We start from the raw sequence: 14,092 nt of genomic DNA on the forward strand, positions 1-14,092 counted from the left end.
TTCACCAATTTATTGTTTGTTATTTTATAGGTGAAGAGGATTTCGAGGATTGAGGAGAAGTTGCACCAATTTATTATTTGGCACACCATTTTTGTAAACAAGCTTGTAAATACATGTGCTAGCTTAGGCACATTTTGATTTATTTTGTATAGTTTAACAAGCATTGACTTGATCCTTAATATTTGGTAAAGCGTGATATGCCTGAAACACAAGCCTCAAATTATGGGAACTCTATTTTTGAAGATAAGAGAGTGTCGTGCAAGAAAAGCACCACTTTTTGTATTTTTGGAGGCTATGGCCTAATTTGGAATAAAATATCTCATAAATACTCATGTGTGGGGGAAATAGGCCATACACATATGAAGGGGGATGATTGTACTCAATTTGGAGTCGCATCTTGTGAGCTAAGTATTTTCATTTGTTTTTGATTATTTTAGTCATGGTCATGTGATGTTTGATGAATTCTTGAATTTAAATCAATTTCTTTCAAATTATTTGATTTCTATTCTCCCTTGAAATCTAGATCCCGTTGACAGATAAAAAATAAAATTTTCAAAAGTTGTACTTTAAGAGATATGAAACTCAAACCAAATGTTTTTCAAGAGGTATAGTGTAAACAAAATAGGAGGTTTTTAGGAAAAAATATTATCGAAGTAAGCTTGAATGTCTAAGTACCAAACTAGTGTTAAGAGGAATAGATAATTCCCACGTTGAAAGAGTAAGACTCTTACTATGATCTAAACTCTTGTACCCTTATTTAGGACCTCACTAGAAAAACACATGTGAATGTGTTTTCAAGTTACACTTGTAACCAAAGTAAAGTATTCTTAAAGGCATGCATGGATTTCGTTCAACTAATTTTTATTTCATTATACAAGCCTCAATTCCTCACAAAAAAAAACCCATATGAACTAAGTGCTAAGGATATCAAAAACTAGGTTTTGATTTTTGTAAATGTAAATGTCATTTTGTAAACATACACATTCTTTCAACACTATTTTAGTATTTCTACACAAGACAGAAAAGTGTTCTCTTAAGCGGTTTTTGAAAAGACCCCTAACATTTGTATTTTACATCGTATAAGACTTTTCTTATAGAGACTTCATATATATAGATATGCGTAAGAAGTTAGGAAAAAATACATATTCTTAAACTAGGCATTTTTATTCTAAATGAATAAATGTACAAAGTGACCAAGATATCAAAAGCACATATTATTTTAGATAATTCATGTCAGGTTCATCTACACTCTAATGTATTCATTATTGTATCATCTTTGGTTTTCAAGTATACGTGGGACCTTCCATCGAGGGTTGGTTAGGAATCTATAAAGTGTTGTGGAAGGGATTTCTCTTATGGAGGCTTCAATAAAGAAGACTTGTAGAAAAAAACTTTTATATAAAGTGTATTAAATCTCTTGTGATCCCTTTTTGTGATAGAAAATTATTCAAGTCACTTTTATATAAAGAAATCATTATTTTATGAAATTAAAAAATCAATAAATGAATAGAAATGTCATGATTTGGGTGATATCTTGGCCGCTTTAGTCATTTGAGTGGTATGAAAAGGTCCATTTTTATAAAAAATCAATAAATGAATAGAAATGTCATGATTTGGGTGATATCTTGGCCGCTTTAGTCATTTGAGTGGTACGAAAAGGTCCATTTTTATAACAAATACATGTTCATATATATATATATCCAACCTAAAACATTTTAGGAGATATACTAGAAAAATCCTAGAAGGTTTTAAGGACAAAATAGTGACACTTGAATGTCGAAGTACCAAACTAGTGGTAGGATAAATATTTGATTCCTTTACTAAAAGAGCTAAGCATATGGATAGCTAAATGTGATACCCTTTATAGCTATAAATCATGTATGTACACTTAATAAATGGTATCTTGTATGTATAATTAATAAATGGTATCTAATTGTAACTATAAATCTTGTATATACACTTAATAAATGGTATCTTGTGCATGTGATGTAACATCATATATATATTTTAGTGAAACCCTTGGTATTATATGTAAGTTCGTGAATCTCTCATCACTCTAAGAGGATATAAAGTGCATTGTTTACAAGAGAACACTCACAAGAAGCAAGATCTTCCATATCACAAATGTTTAAAACTCAAATTAAATAATAGCAAAGTTAGAGAAGAATAATGTATGATACAATAGATGGAAAATCCCCACAATTGTTGCCCTTGTGAAGGGAGATTTGGAAGCTGGTTTTACCCTAATCAATTTTTCAATTTCATCTCCCAAATGAGCCCCGCGAAAAGGGCTATATCTCAAGCCTACTTGGGGGGAAGGGTTGCCACTTCTCCGCACAACCGTCTCACAACCCACCACCACACAAGTCACACAGACAGACACTCCATGACAAGTCACACAAAACCCACCCATGGCTCTCTCGACTAATTCGAGTCGTAGAAGATGGGATCGCTCATGGAGTTATTTCTATGGTGGCTCCACAAATGCTTCTGCCCATCAGTGTGAGCACCCACCCATTTCCAATTGTGAGGGGACACCATGCTCACACTCATCCTGACGCTTTGTCACAAACTCCTCTATGGTAACCCCCAATCCGGCTCATAACCAATACTGAGTAGTGGAGGGAAATGTGGTCCTCAAAATAATGTTAGCAACAAGATTAAGACTTAAATTCATGATTTATGCCATATAGTCTTTACCCATGACTTTATAAATACATGGCATAAACTCGATGTGGCAAAGGAGGACTGCATCATAAATCAAATCAAGAGTGACTTTAGGCCAGTCCCCCCAAGCAATGAAGAGGGGTGGATAAAAGATCACATAGTGGATGGCATGAAGCACTACCACACAACGTCACATGCATGGGTGAAGATAGGGGAAAGAAGACTTGGTATTTTTACCAACAAGAGATTTGGGATGAGGAGTGCAGGAAGCACAATGCAAAGCCCCACAAGTATAAGCAACACGAGGAGGCCACAACCAAGTGTGCATTCTATGTACATAGGTATTTATGGTTGGTTTTCATGCTTTCATTAAAGAAGTGTTGGGTCATGCACAATGAATGATATAGAGGAAAGGTATGCCTTAAAGCATGGCAAGTATGCCCTCCTCAAGCAACTTAAGCGAGAGAGCATCAACGTCAATTGGATAGATGCGGTTGATGTGGTAGGCACTCTACACTTTGCACCCATGTTAAAGGAGTGTTAAAGTTTTGAATCACTTGCCGCTTATAATAGTGAGAGATTCTTTCCATATGTCATTAAAGGGTGAAGGCTCCTTACACAATCACCTCCTTTGAAAATTCTTGAAATATAGAAAGATCAATACAACTTTTAAGGCTTTAAAAGAATTTGTATACACTCACTTAAAAAACCAAATCAAATATCTTTTGAGAATTGGTGCAAAGAAAAATAGAACTATAGGAAGAACCATATGATGCTTGAGTTTTTACATGAATCCCATTGCTTCACTTTTGCAAGAGAGGGATCTAGGGATAGAGATGTTAGTTGCACTCATGAAGGGAGTGCCACCATAGATCCACTCATCATAGTGAGTAGCACCTAGACATGGGAAGTCTGCCATGACATAGCCATGAAAGCTTACATAAGCTCCAAGAAAGGTAAATGTGTATAGTATTTTAAAATGGTCTACCAAGCACATAGGGCATGTGCCTTTTCTAGTCCCAAGGCCTGATATGCCCCAATACATATGTCTAAATGTACCTAAAACCCCATGTGCCTGGTCCCATCCCTCATATACAAAAATCCATTTGCTATAAACCATTCCCTCCTATAATTATTTCATCCTAGAAATGGAAGGGTGGCCATACATAACAAACATATACAAGAGGCTATATACAAAAGCTAAAACTCAACCCACAACTAGGTATCAATACTAGGTCATCAAAAAAAGACCAAAATGCCAAAATATGAGCCATGCCAAAGGTGCATGTTCTTCGAGATAAAACGGAAAGGATGGTGGAATACCATCAAAGATGAGGCTAGCCATGCAACCACGTGGATCAAATGGGAAATTTAGGGAACCACTATTAATAACCAAGCTATCCTTATTTATGTCAAGTCAAATGAATAACCACAACACACATCACCAACTGCAAAACTCAATGTAATAGTATCTCCCACATTATTAAATGGAAAGCTTGTGTGACCATAGTGTGAATCCAACACCAAGGTATCCCATAACTCATGGCCGAAATGTCAAGTAGTCTTGGCATAAAAGAATCATTGTATAAAGCAAAACTAGGATGTACATATGTAAGATATGCCTCCCAAAAAGTGGCATATAACCATCTAAAGACAAATGTTGCCACCCCCAAAAACATAGGATCATGTCAAGATCCATGGGAGTCAAAAGAACATGACTCATAGTAGGCATCATGCAAGAACCAAGGTGAACCAATGTTACTAACCCATATAACATAACTCGCACCATCAAGGACATGGTCCCCTATATCAATAAATGTATGGAAATTATCTATTCCATGAACTATATCCTCATGTTCAAGGCCATCTATATGTGTATGATCCTCCAAAGTAAAAGCATGATCAATAGTATCATCATAAGCATAATCATCACACTAAATACTGACAATGTATCCACACATGAGAGATAATTGGAATCATCCACCAAGTGGTTGACCATGTCATCCTTAAATTCTCTAAAGTAATCAACATAGGCATGCTCTATCTCCATCAATGGTGCCCATATATGACCCATATCCTCTAATAGGTCAACCTCCATAATCATGTCAAGATCTAAGAAAATATATGAATCAAATACAAATCACTCAAGATCCATGTGCATAAACCTGCCTCTCCTACGAGACCTCAACTCATCAAAGTCATTCATTACCCTCAAATTCATCACCACCCTCATTATTGCTGGAGGAAAATGACCCATAAAATAATTTCAAAGTAATAATTAACATAGCATAGCATAAAATTTTCACATAACACAGGATTGGGTTCAATTTTTTCCCACACAAGAGTGTGCTCATGCTTTCTCTTGGTGTATTTTCATCATATTGCTTGAAATAACTAGTGGGACTCAAAATAGTAATGAGTTTTACAAAGATGTTGACCTCAATAAAAATAGCTTGCTTTAATGAATGTGCTAGCCAAACTACTTAAAATAGATATAAGCCTTAAACCGTATAAATGTGTACATCTCTTGTAAAATTTAAAATGCATCAGGGTGCTTTCACATGTCCCTATAAATCCATCAACAATAAATTTGGATGCTATCTATATAACAGAATAAATGGTGCATCTTGTCACAAAATCAAATAGTATTCTACTAACATAGCCCAAAGTCAAGTGTCTCAAAATCTTCCTGACTAGCTCACCTCCATTATTCAACCTAGGGATCTGCACTTACATCAACTATGCCAATAAATGAATAAATAAATTGATTAAAAATATAAATAACTATAGGAAACTTATAAAATCAAGACAATTTAACCCATAGTCTCATGCATGTATGAAATCACCCATGTACATGGTACATGTAAAGTAAGCTATGATCGCTCGAATTTAGAGACGTCCCAATCTAAATCCTTTTGGGAGAATTCGTAAAAAATAAGAGTGGGATTATAAAACACCACGAATGATCTCCTCATAATATGTATAATGATTGGATGATAAAACACATGAACTATATTCACATGAATACTCCCAAGAAAGCTATAAGAACTAGGAGTAGTGAATGAATGATTAATATCTCTACATGTGAACACACTAGAGGAGTAGCCTAACTCATCTAACATAAGAAACTCATGCCTATACTTCTCATAGTGTATGAATGATGAATTTCTCCATATGTGAACATAGTAGAGGAGTAGCTTAGCACATCCAACATAAGAAACTCATGCCTATGATCCTCATGGTCCATTATATGCTCACAGGTATCCCATGAACCCATGTGTGAAGAAGTATCACCAATCCCATGTGTAACAATGGATGAATCACTAATCACATACTATTGGGGATCCAATACATCATCATTTGAATGCTTATGATCCTCAAACAAACCCTCATGATCATCTAATGGATCCAAATGATCCCTAGAAAGGTAAGTATGCATGAGCATATCATCACCCACAATGCTTGGCATCATCCTTGCCCTTGAGATCATATCCACATGATCTAACTCACACACATCAATATCATATCATGTGCATATATGTAAATATCATCACCATATGCACGTGTATCAATATCATCATATGTATCCTGTGCATGTGTATTAATATCATCATGTGTATATATGTGATACATCATCATCATCATCATCCAAATTTGTATGGTATACATCCAAGGCTAGAACATAATCATAGCAACTTAAGAGTGTAGGACACTTGCACAAGTCACCAAGCGAATAATCATCCCATTCCTGCTACAAGGGAATGATGGTTTACCGATGCCTGAAGAAAGCATGGTAAATGCCACGCATGTTGGTATACCCCCGGTACATAGGCACCGGTATCCACACTGGTACAGGCATTGGTATACGGGTCAGTAAAAGTAAACTCAGATACCGATGCACATACTGACACATATACCGGTGTCCTATGCAAGAATGTTTTTTTGGGCAAAGCTGGCTACAACATTCTGCCTGTAGGCAAGAGTACTTGTCCAACTGTACTCAGAATTGAGAGAAAACCTATATTTTGTATTAATTCAAAAAGATAATTACATTGTCCATAATTACATATCCTACACACATATGTAAAGTTAGAGTTTGTCAGAAGAAGCATGCATAAATCTTATTGTAAGAAAAGCTTAATGCATGCATAGAGCTAGATGCAAGAGCTAGAAGCTTAATGCATGCATTGAGCTAGATGCAAGATCATGATTCTAGCTCTATGCAAGCTCTTGCATCTAGCTCTATGCAGGATCTATGCATCTAGCTCTATGCAGGATCTATGCATCACACTCTATACAGGCTCTATGCATCAGGATCTTGCATCTAGCTTAATGGAGACTCTTGTATCTAGCTCTATGTTGGCTCTATGCATCAGGCTCTTGCATCTAGCTCAAAACATCTAGCTCTTGCATACATGCTTAATGCATTTAGCTCTTTGCATTCTTCTTGCATACATGCTTAATGCATCTAGAGCTTGCATAAAGAATGCATGAAAGAAGCATGCATACACCTTTACGCAAGAAGAATGCATGCATTAAGCTCTATGCAAGCTTGCAAGAAGCCTATGCAAGCTCTATGCATAAGCTTCATATGCAAGGTTGCAAGAAGCCTATGCATAGATCTTGTAAGAAGCCTATGCAAGCTCTACGCATAAGCTTCATGCAAGCTTGCAAGAAGCCTATGCATAGAGCTTGCAAGAATCCTATGCAAATTCTATGCATAAGCTTCTTCATTAACTCTGTACAAGCAAAAAATCCTATACAACATTCTTTATCTACCCACCTCCCCATCTCAGGACCTCTTGTATACAAGTAAAAAAAGAAAAAAAGAAGCAACGGTTTATTGTCCATACCCAGAAGTGAAGAGGTTGTGTAAAGATCTTGACTCGCAAATACATATAACGTAAGAAAACCAACAAGCGCAAATCAGACCATTAGGCTCTATGCATCTAACTTAATGCAAGAAGCATGCATAGAGCTTGCATAGAGGCAAAACTAAGCTTCCATAGAGCTTGTAAAGAAGGCTTGCATAGAGGTAAACCTAAGGAAGATCTTGCAAGACTATGCATGGAGCTTGCATAGAGGTAAACCTAAGAAAGAGCTTACAAGGGAATGAATCGAGCTTGAAAGCCTATGCATAGATCTTGCAAGAAGCCTATACAATCTTTATGCGTAAGCTTTGTGTAAGCTTGCAAGAAGCCTATGCATAGCCATTTGTAAGAAGCCCATGTAAGCTCTATGCGCATAAGCTTCATAGGCTTCTTACAATGGCTATGCATAGGCTTCTTGCAATGGCTTTGCATAGGCTTCTTGCGCATAAACTTCATAGGCTTCTTACAATGGCTATGCATAGGCTTCTTGCAAGCTTTGCATGAAGCTTATGCAAGCTCTATGCATAAGATTCATGCAAGATTACAAGAATCCTATGCAAGCTCTACGCATAAGTTCTATGCATGAGCTTCTTGCTTAAACTCTATACAAGGAAAAAAGCCTATACAACATGATTTATCTACCCACCTCCCCATCTTAGGGCCTCTTGTATACAAGTAAAAAAAAGAGAAAAAACAACAAAAGCAGCAAGGGTTTACGGTCCATACTACCTGGAAGGCTAGAAGTGAAGAGATTGTGTAAAGATAGGCAGGCCTACAAATACACACAACATAAGCAAATCAGACCAATAATAGAGTTGGGGAAGGCAAAGGAAATAAAATCCCTTGCTTTTGACACCATTACCTTGAGTAGTGAGAGAAGGATAAGCGAAGGAGAAGAAGAAAAAAAAACTACAAAATAAAACAAACACATACAAATACACACACACACACAAATTAGTAAATCCATGGCAACAAGGAGGGAAACATGGAAAAAAAGGAGGGGGTGTCGAGTCTTCATCTCTGAATTTAACTCTACTACAAGAAAAACAGGAAAAATGGTTGCGGGGTAGAGTTTTGTATTTTTTATTGGCGTGGGTATCTGCACTGATATAAGCATCCGTATATACGTTGGAAATAGTTAAAATAATTTCTAGCAAAATATACCAATGCAGTTATCACGATGCTCGTAATTTTTACAAACTATGAATTTAAATTTTTTCCCGCATCTGACATTTCACATTACATTGACCGACAAATTCATCCTCAAGCTCGGATATCCAAATTATGCACATGCATGTCTATGTTGAACTTAAAATCAATGTTTGGGTGGTCTGATGCAAGCATGATAGAGCTATTCAAGTATCTATGACATGACTATAAGGTAATTTTCTTGTGTGTATAATGTACACAATGGTTATTAAGCATACTTATTTCATCTTGGCATGCTATTAAAGGAGAAAATCTTTCCAGAGGATAATGAGATCCTGAGCTCTCATGTGGAGACCAAAAGATTATTAAGTACGATTGGCATGGATTACAATTGTATCCATGCTTGTCCCAATGATTGTATCCTATACTGACACGAATACACACATCTTAAGGAATGTGCAAGCTGTAGGGCGCTTAGACAATACAAGAAAGATGTTCAAGGGCAGAAGGTCCCTGCAAAAGTTCTTATACACTTCCCTGTCATACCTTGAATAAAACATATGTTCAGGTGCAAATCTATGTCCATGCGCATCCTAGTTGATTCGCTCTCACGGAGACACATTGAGGAGAAGTGGCATATTTTCAAGGAAGAGCCTCATGACATTTGTCTAGGGCTAGAAATGGATGGTGTGAATCCATTTGATCTATGTAGTTCATCATGGAGCACATGGCATGTTCACCTTGTAAATTATAACCTCCCACCATGGCTATCAATAAAGAAGAGACACCTCTTACTATCATTGTGATAGTTCATGGGAAGAAGTACAAAGTAAAGAACATGGATGTATACTTGGTCCCATTAGTAGAGGATATTAAAATGCTTTGAGATGGCATTCAAGTTCACGATATGTCTAAGCACTATGGGCAAAGAGTTACAACTGTGAAAGGTATAGTAATGTGGACTAATCTCAGCCCTAGGAAAACAAAATCACTACAACACAATAAGGGTCCAACAATTGTACATGATTATCCCTATCACATTGTAGTGATTTGGTAAAGTTTCCAAAGTACTACAATGCAATAAGGATCCAACAATCGGACATGATGACCCCTATTATGTTGTAGTGATTTGTCAAAGTTTCCAAATCACTATAATGTGATAAGGGTCCAACAATTGGACATGACGACCTGTATTGTGTTGCAATTATTTGGCAAAGTTTGCCAAATCACTACCTACAACATGATAAGGGTCCAACAATTGGACATGACAAAACCTATAGTGTTGTAGTGATTTGGCAAAGTTTTCAAATCACTACAACACTGGTGAAAACATTAGGTTCAAATTAGAGTCCAAAGTTTCCAAATAACTACTGGAAGAAACATGATGATCCCTATCGCATCGTAGATTTGGTAAAGTTTCTTAATCACTATAACATTGGCAAAAGTATTAAGAAAGAATTGGACTCAACTAGAGTGTTGTTAGCTCATTTGCTCATTTGTACTTTCTGCCTAATAATTCTAGAGATATGTCAAAGAAATCACTTTTACTATAGTGAGATATGTGAATGAAATGATATCATATTACATTATGGAGAACTTGTGTGAAAATAAAGTAGAATCACATTATGGAGAAATTATGTGTGAAAATAAACTAGAATCACTACAAGGCGATTAGATGGTCACATTCTTGTTCGATGTCTCAAATTTCTTTATAGTCACTTTCTCAAGAGTGTCAAAGAAACATTGTCATATTACATTATGGAAAACTAATGTGTGAAAATAACTTGGAGAATTAGTACAAGGCAATTACATGGTCACAATGTTGTCAGATGTCCCAAGTCGCTTTGCAGTAACTTTGTGAAGGCTGTCAAAGAAACGGTATCATATTACATTATAGAGAACTTATGTGTGAAAATAAAGTAGAATCACTAAAAGGTGAGTAGATGGCAAAAATCTTTTTGTGGATGTCCCAAATCACTTTGTAATGACGTTTTCAAGGCTGACAAAGAAATGACCATAACTTTTGATCCGTAGCTTGGATTGACGAGCTATAAACAGAAAAAGTGTTCGATTTTTCATGGTCTATGCAAGTATGAATTCCAACTTAAGTTAGTAGGAATACTAACTTGGGAATCTATGTGTTAGATGTTGAGAGATCACTATCTCAGAGGAGGCCCCAACTGGCGAAAGCATTAGGGGAGAATTAGACTCTGAAATTTTTAAATCACTACAATACTAGCAGAAGTATTAACTGTATACTAATGCCAAACGACTAGGAAAACAAAATCACCACAATGTGATAAGGGTCCAATAATTTTGAGCCCTTTTTCTCTAGAGAGAGAAAGAGTTTTGACCGATAGGACGAGAACCCTAGGAAAACAAAATCACTACAACATGATAAGGGTCTGGCAATTGGACATGACGACCCCTATCACGTTGAAGTGATTTAGCAAAGTTTCGAAATTACTACAATGTGATAAGGTCCAACAATTGCACATGACGACCCCTATCACGTTGTAATGATTTGGTAAAGTTTTTCAAATGACTACCTACAATACAAAAAGGGTCAAACAATTGTACATGATGATCCCTATCACATCAAAGTAATTTGGCAAAGTTTCCAAATCACTATGACACTAGTGTGGAAGCATTAGTAGGGGAGAATTAGACTGTAAAGTTTCCAAATCACTACAATAGTAGCAAAAGTATTAGGTGCATAATGTTGCTAAAAGACTAGTAAAATAAAATCACCACAACGTGATAAGGGTCCAACAATCAGACATGACGACCCCTATCACTTTGCAGTGATTTGGTAAAGTTTCCAAATCACTACAACACTAGAAAAAGCCTTAGGGAAAAATTGGACTCAACTAGAGTGGTGTTGTCAGTTTATTTGCTCATTTGCACTTTTTGCCCAATAATTTTGAAGATATGTCAAAGAAATCACTTTTACTAGTGAGATATGTAATAAAATGCTGTCATATTACATTATGGAGAACTTGTGTGTGAAAATAAAGAAGAATCACTAAAAGGCGATTAGATGGTCACAATCCTATTCGATGTTCCAAATTGCTTTGTAGCAACTTTCTCAAGGTTATCAAAGAAATGGTGTCATATTGCATTATGGAGAACTTGTGTGAAAATAAACTAGAATCACTAAAAGGCGATTAGATGATCACAATCTTGTTGGATGTCCCAAATTGCTTTGTAGGTGACTTTCTCAAGAGTGTCAAGGAAACGGTGTCATATTACATTATGGAGAACTCATATGTGAAAATAAAGAAGAATCTCTAAAATGCGTTTAGATGGTCACAGTCTTATTGGATGTCCCAAATTACTTTGTAGTGACTTTCTCAAGGGTGTCATATTACATTATGGAGAACATATGTGTGAAAATAAAGTAGAATCACTTCAAGGCGAGTAAATGGTCACAATCTTGTTAGATGTCTAAGAGCGATGATCAGTAAGACTTGTGAGTCATACGAGGATGTAGAAGAAGTTAGAACTACATACTAGCATTGAAGGAAGCTCAACCAATTTGAAAGCTTTCAAAAAGAAATTTGTGGAGGTTTGAACTTTGTGTCTTGGTTGTAGAGGATTTTTTCTAAAACCTTATAATTATAACATTGATATTGTTCCATTCCTCTTCTACCATACATGCCTCTGCCTCTTCTTGCATTCCACTGATGGCTCTCAAATGGCTAGTCCCCTAAAATCCCATATAAGGTCCTTTACCATAACCTCTTTCTCTTCCTCTACCACCACTACCACCAACCATGTTTATGCTCATATTCTTCATCATGCTCACCATGTCATGCATGTCCTTTCATAATTGATCATCCTCAGACAATCTAGCAACCACTTGAGGTATCTTTTCACTTAAAATTGGCACAACCTCTCGAGTCAGGAATCTGGGTTTCTCCTCAACTCTAACCTCTACCTTGTGTCCTATCTCCATGCCAATTTGACCCAATATTTGTATCTTTGAATCTTTCTCCTTTGCTATGGTGACTGTATCATTAAATTTTTGCGGCTTCTTGAGCTCAACCTTCAGCCTAAGACTCCCTTTTAAGGTGGCAAATAAAACCGTCTTTCTTAAGCATGGCTGGGGGAACCTTAGCCCCCTCATTCCAATGAGCCTTCTGCATTAGAAGATCCTATTAGTTGCTATCCATGGAAATTTAGGTGGTTGTTGGGTTGAGGGATCAGGTGGGTAAATTGATCCTTTTACCCATATATCAACATGCTTTCTCCCTAATGCCATATCCTTTTGCATTATATAAAGGTGGACCTTAGAAGCCTCTATTCTCTTATAAGGAGGAGCATACTCATCATCTAGGTCCACATGTAAATTACTTCTTAGAATTGTTTCTTATGTTTTACAAATGATAAAACAATACTAAAATTGTAATTAGCTTCTTTCTTTGTAAAACTATAAGTGTAGTACAACATTATAATTAATTTTAGACACCTATATTTTAAATAACATAAAATTAATGCCCTATAAACATATCCATACCTCGATTGAGCAATGTAGCAACACTTCTTGATGAAACAACACTTCCTAGTAGAGGAATTGGGTATAGAAATCAAGGAAGGCAAATATGACTTTTTGGCTCCACTTGATGGCACCATAAAAACAAATCTCTCTTCATTGTTGCTGCCCATGCATAAATAGTATGTGAGGAAAGAGGGGATTCATGTGAAAGCTTAGAGGCTTTCTTTAGAGATTAAGGTGAAAGTTTAGAGGCTTACTTGAGAGATTGAAGATTTGAATTGAGGGAAATTCAAATGGAGGCTCGGCTAGGAGAGTGGCTATTGAATGAGGAAAACATGCCCAAGAACAACTACTATAACTTCATGAAAATGCACTAGAATAGAACTTAAGCATGTTTATATGCATTGGATATATTCGAGTTATTTTTTAAAATGCCACTTTTTCCAATCGACATCTTTGAATTACGTGTTGTACTTAAAGTTACATAGTTATTTATGTCACAAGTATTCGAGTACTCATTTTATTACTTTATAGAGTACTAGATTTTTATATTTATGAATTTCGACTCACATTGGTTGAAGTTACATAGAATTTAAGCACATTAGAATAAAATATTCATTGAATCTCTTTATAAAATATAGAAAAAAGTGAATTTATATTCTAAAAGAAGAGAGAGAAATGCAATATAATAATAGAATTTTTACACTTTTCTTAGATTCCAAGAAGAGAGAGAAAGCCCTTAAAGGTCCTATTTGGAGCCCAAATTTCCTTTAATGAGAAAACTTCCATGGCTATGGGTGAAGGTAGATGGAGATAAGGAGAAGGTGTCCTATAGGGTGGTTCTTAAGGAAAAGTGGATAAGCTCATAAGAGCGGGAACCTACACTCCATCATATTCTTGCAAAGCA

The sequence above is a fragment of the Cibotium barometz genome, chromosome 57 (genome assembly GCF_041138505.1).
Source record: "Cibotium barometz isolate CiBa-2024 chromosome 57, ASM4113850v1, whole genome shotgun sequence".
Taxonomy (NCBI): Eukaryota; Viridiplantae; Streptophyta; class Polypodiopsida; order Cyatheales; family Cibotiaceae; genus Cibotium; species Cibotium barometz.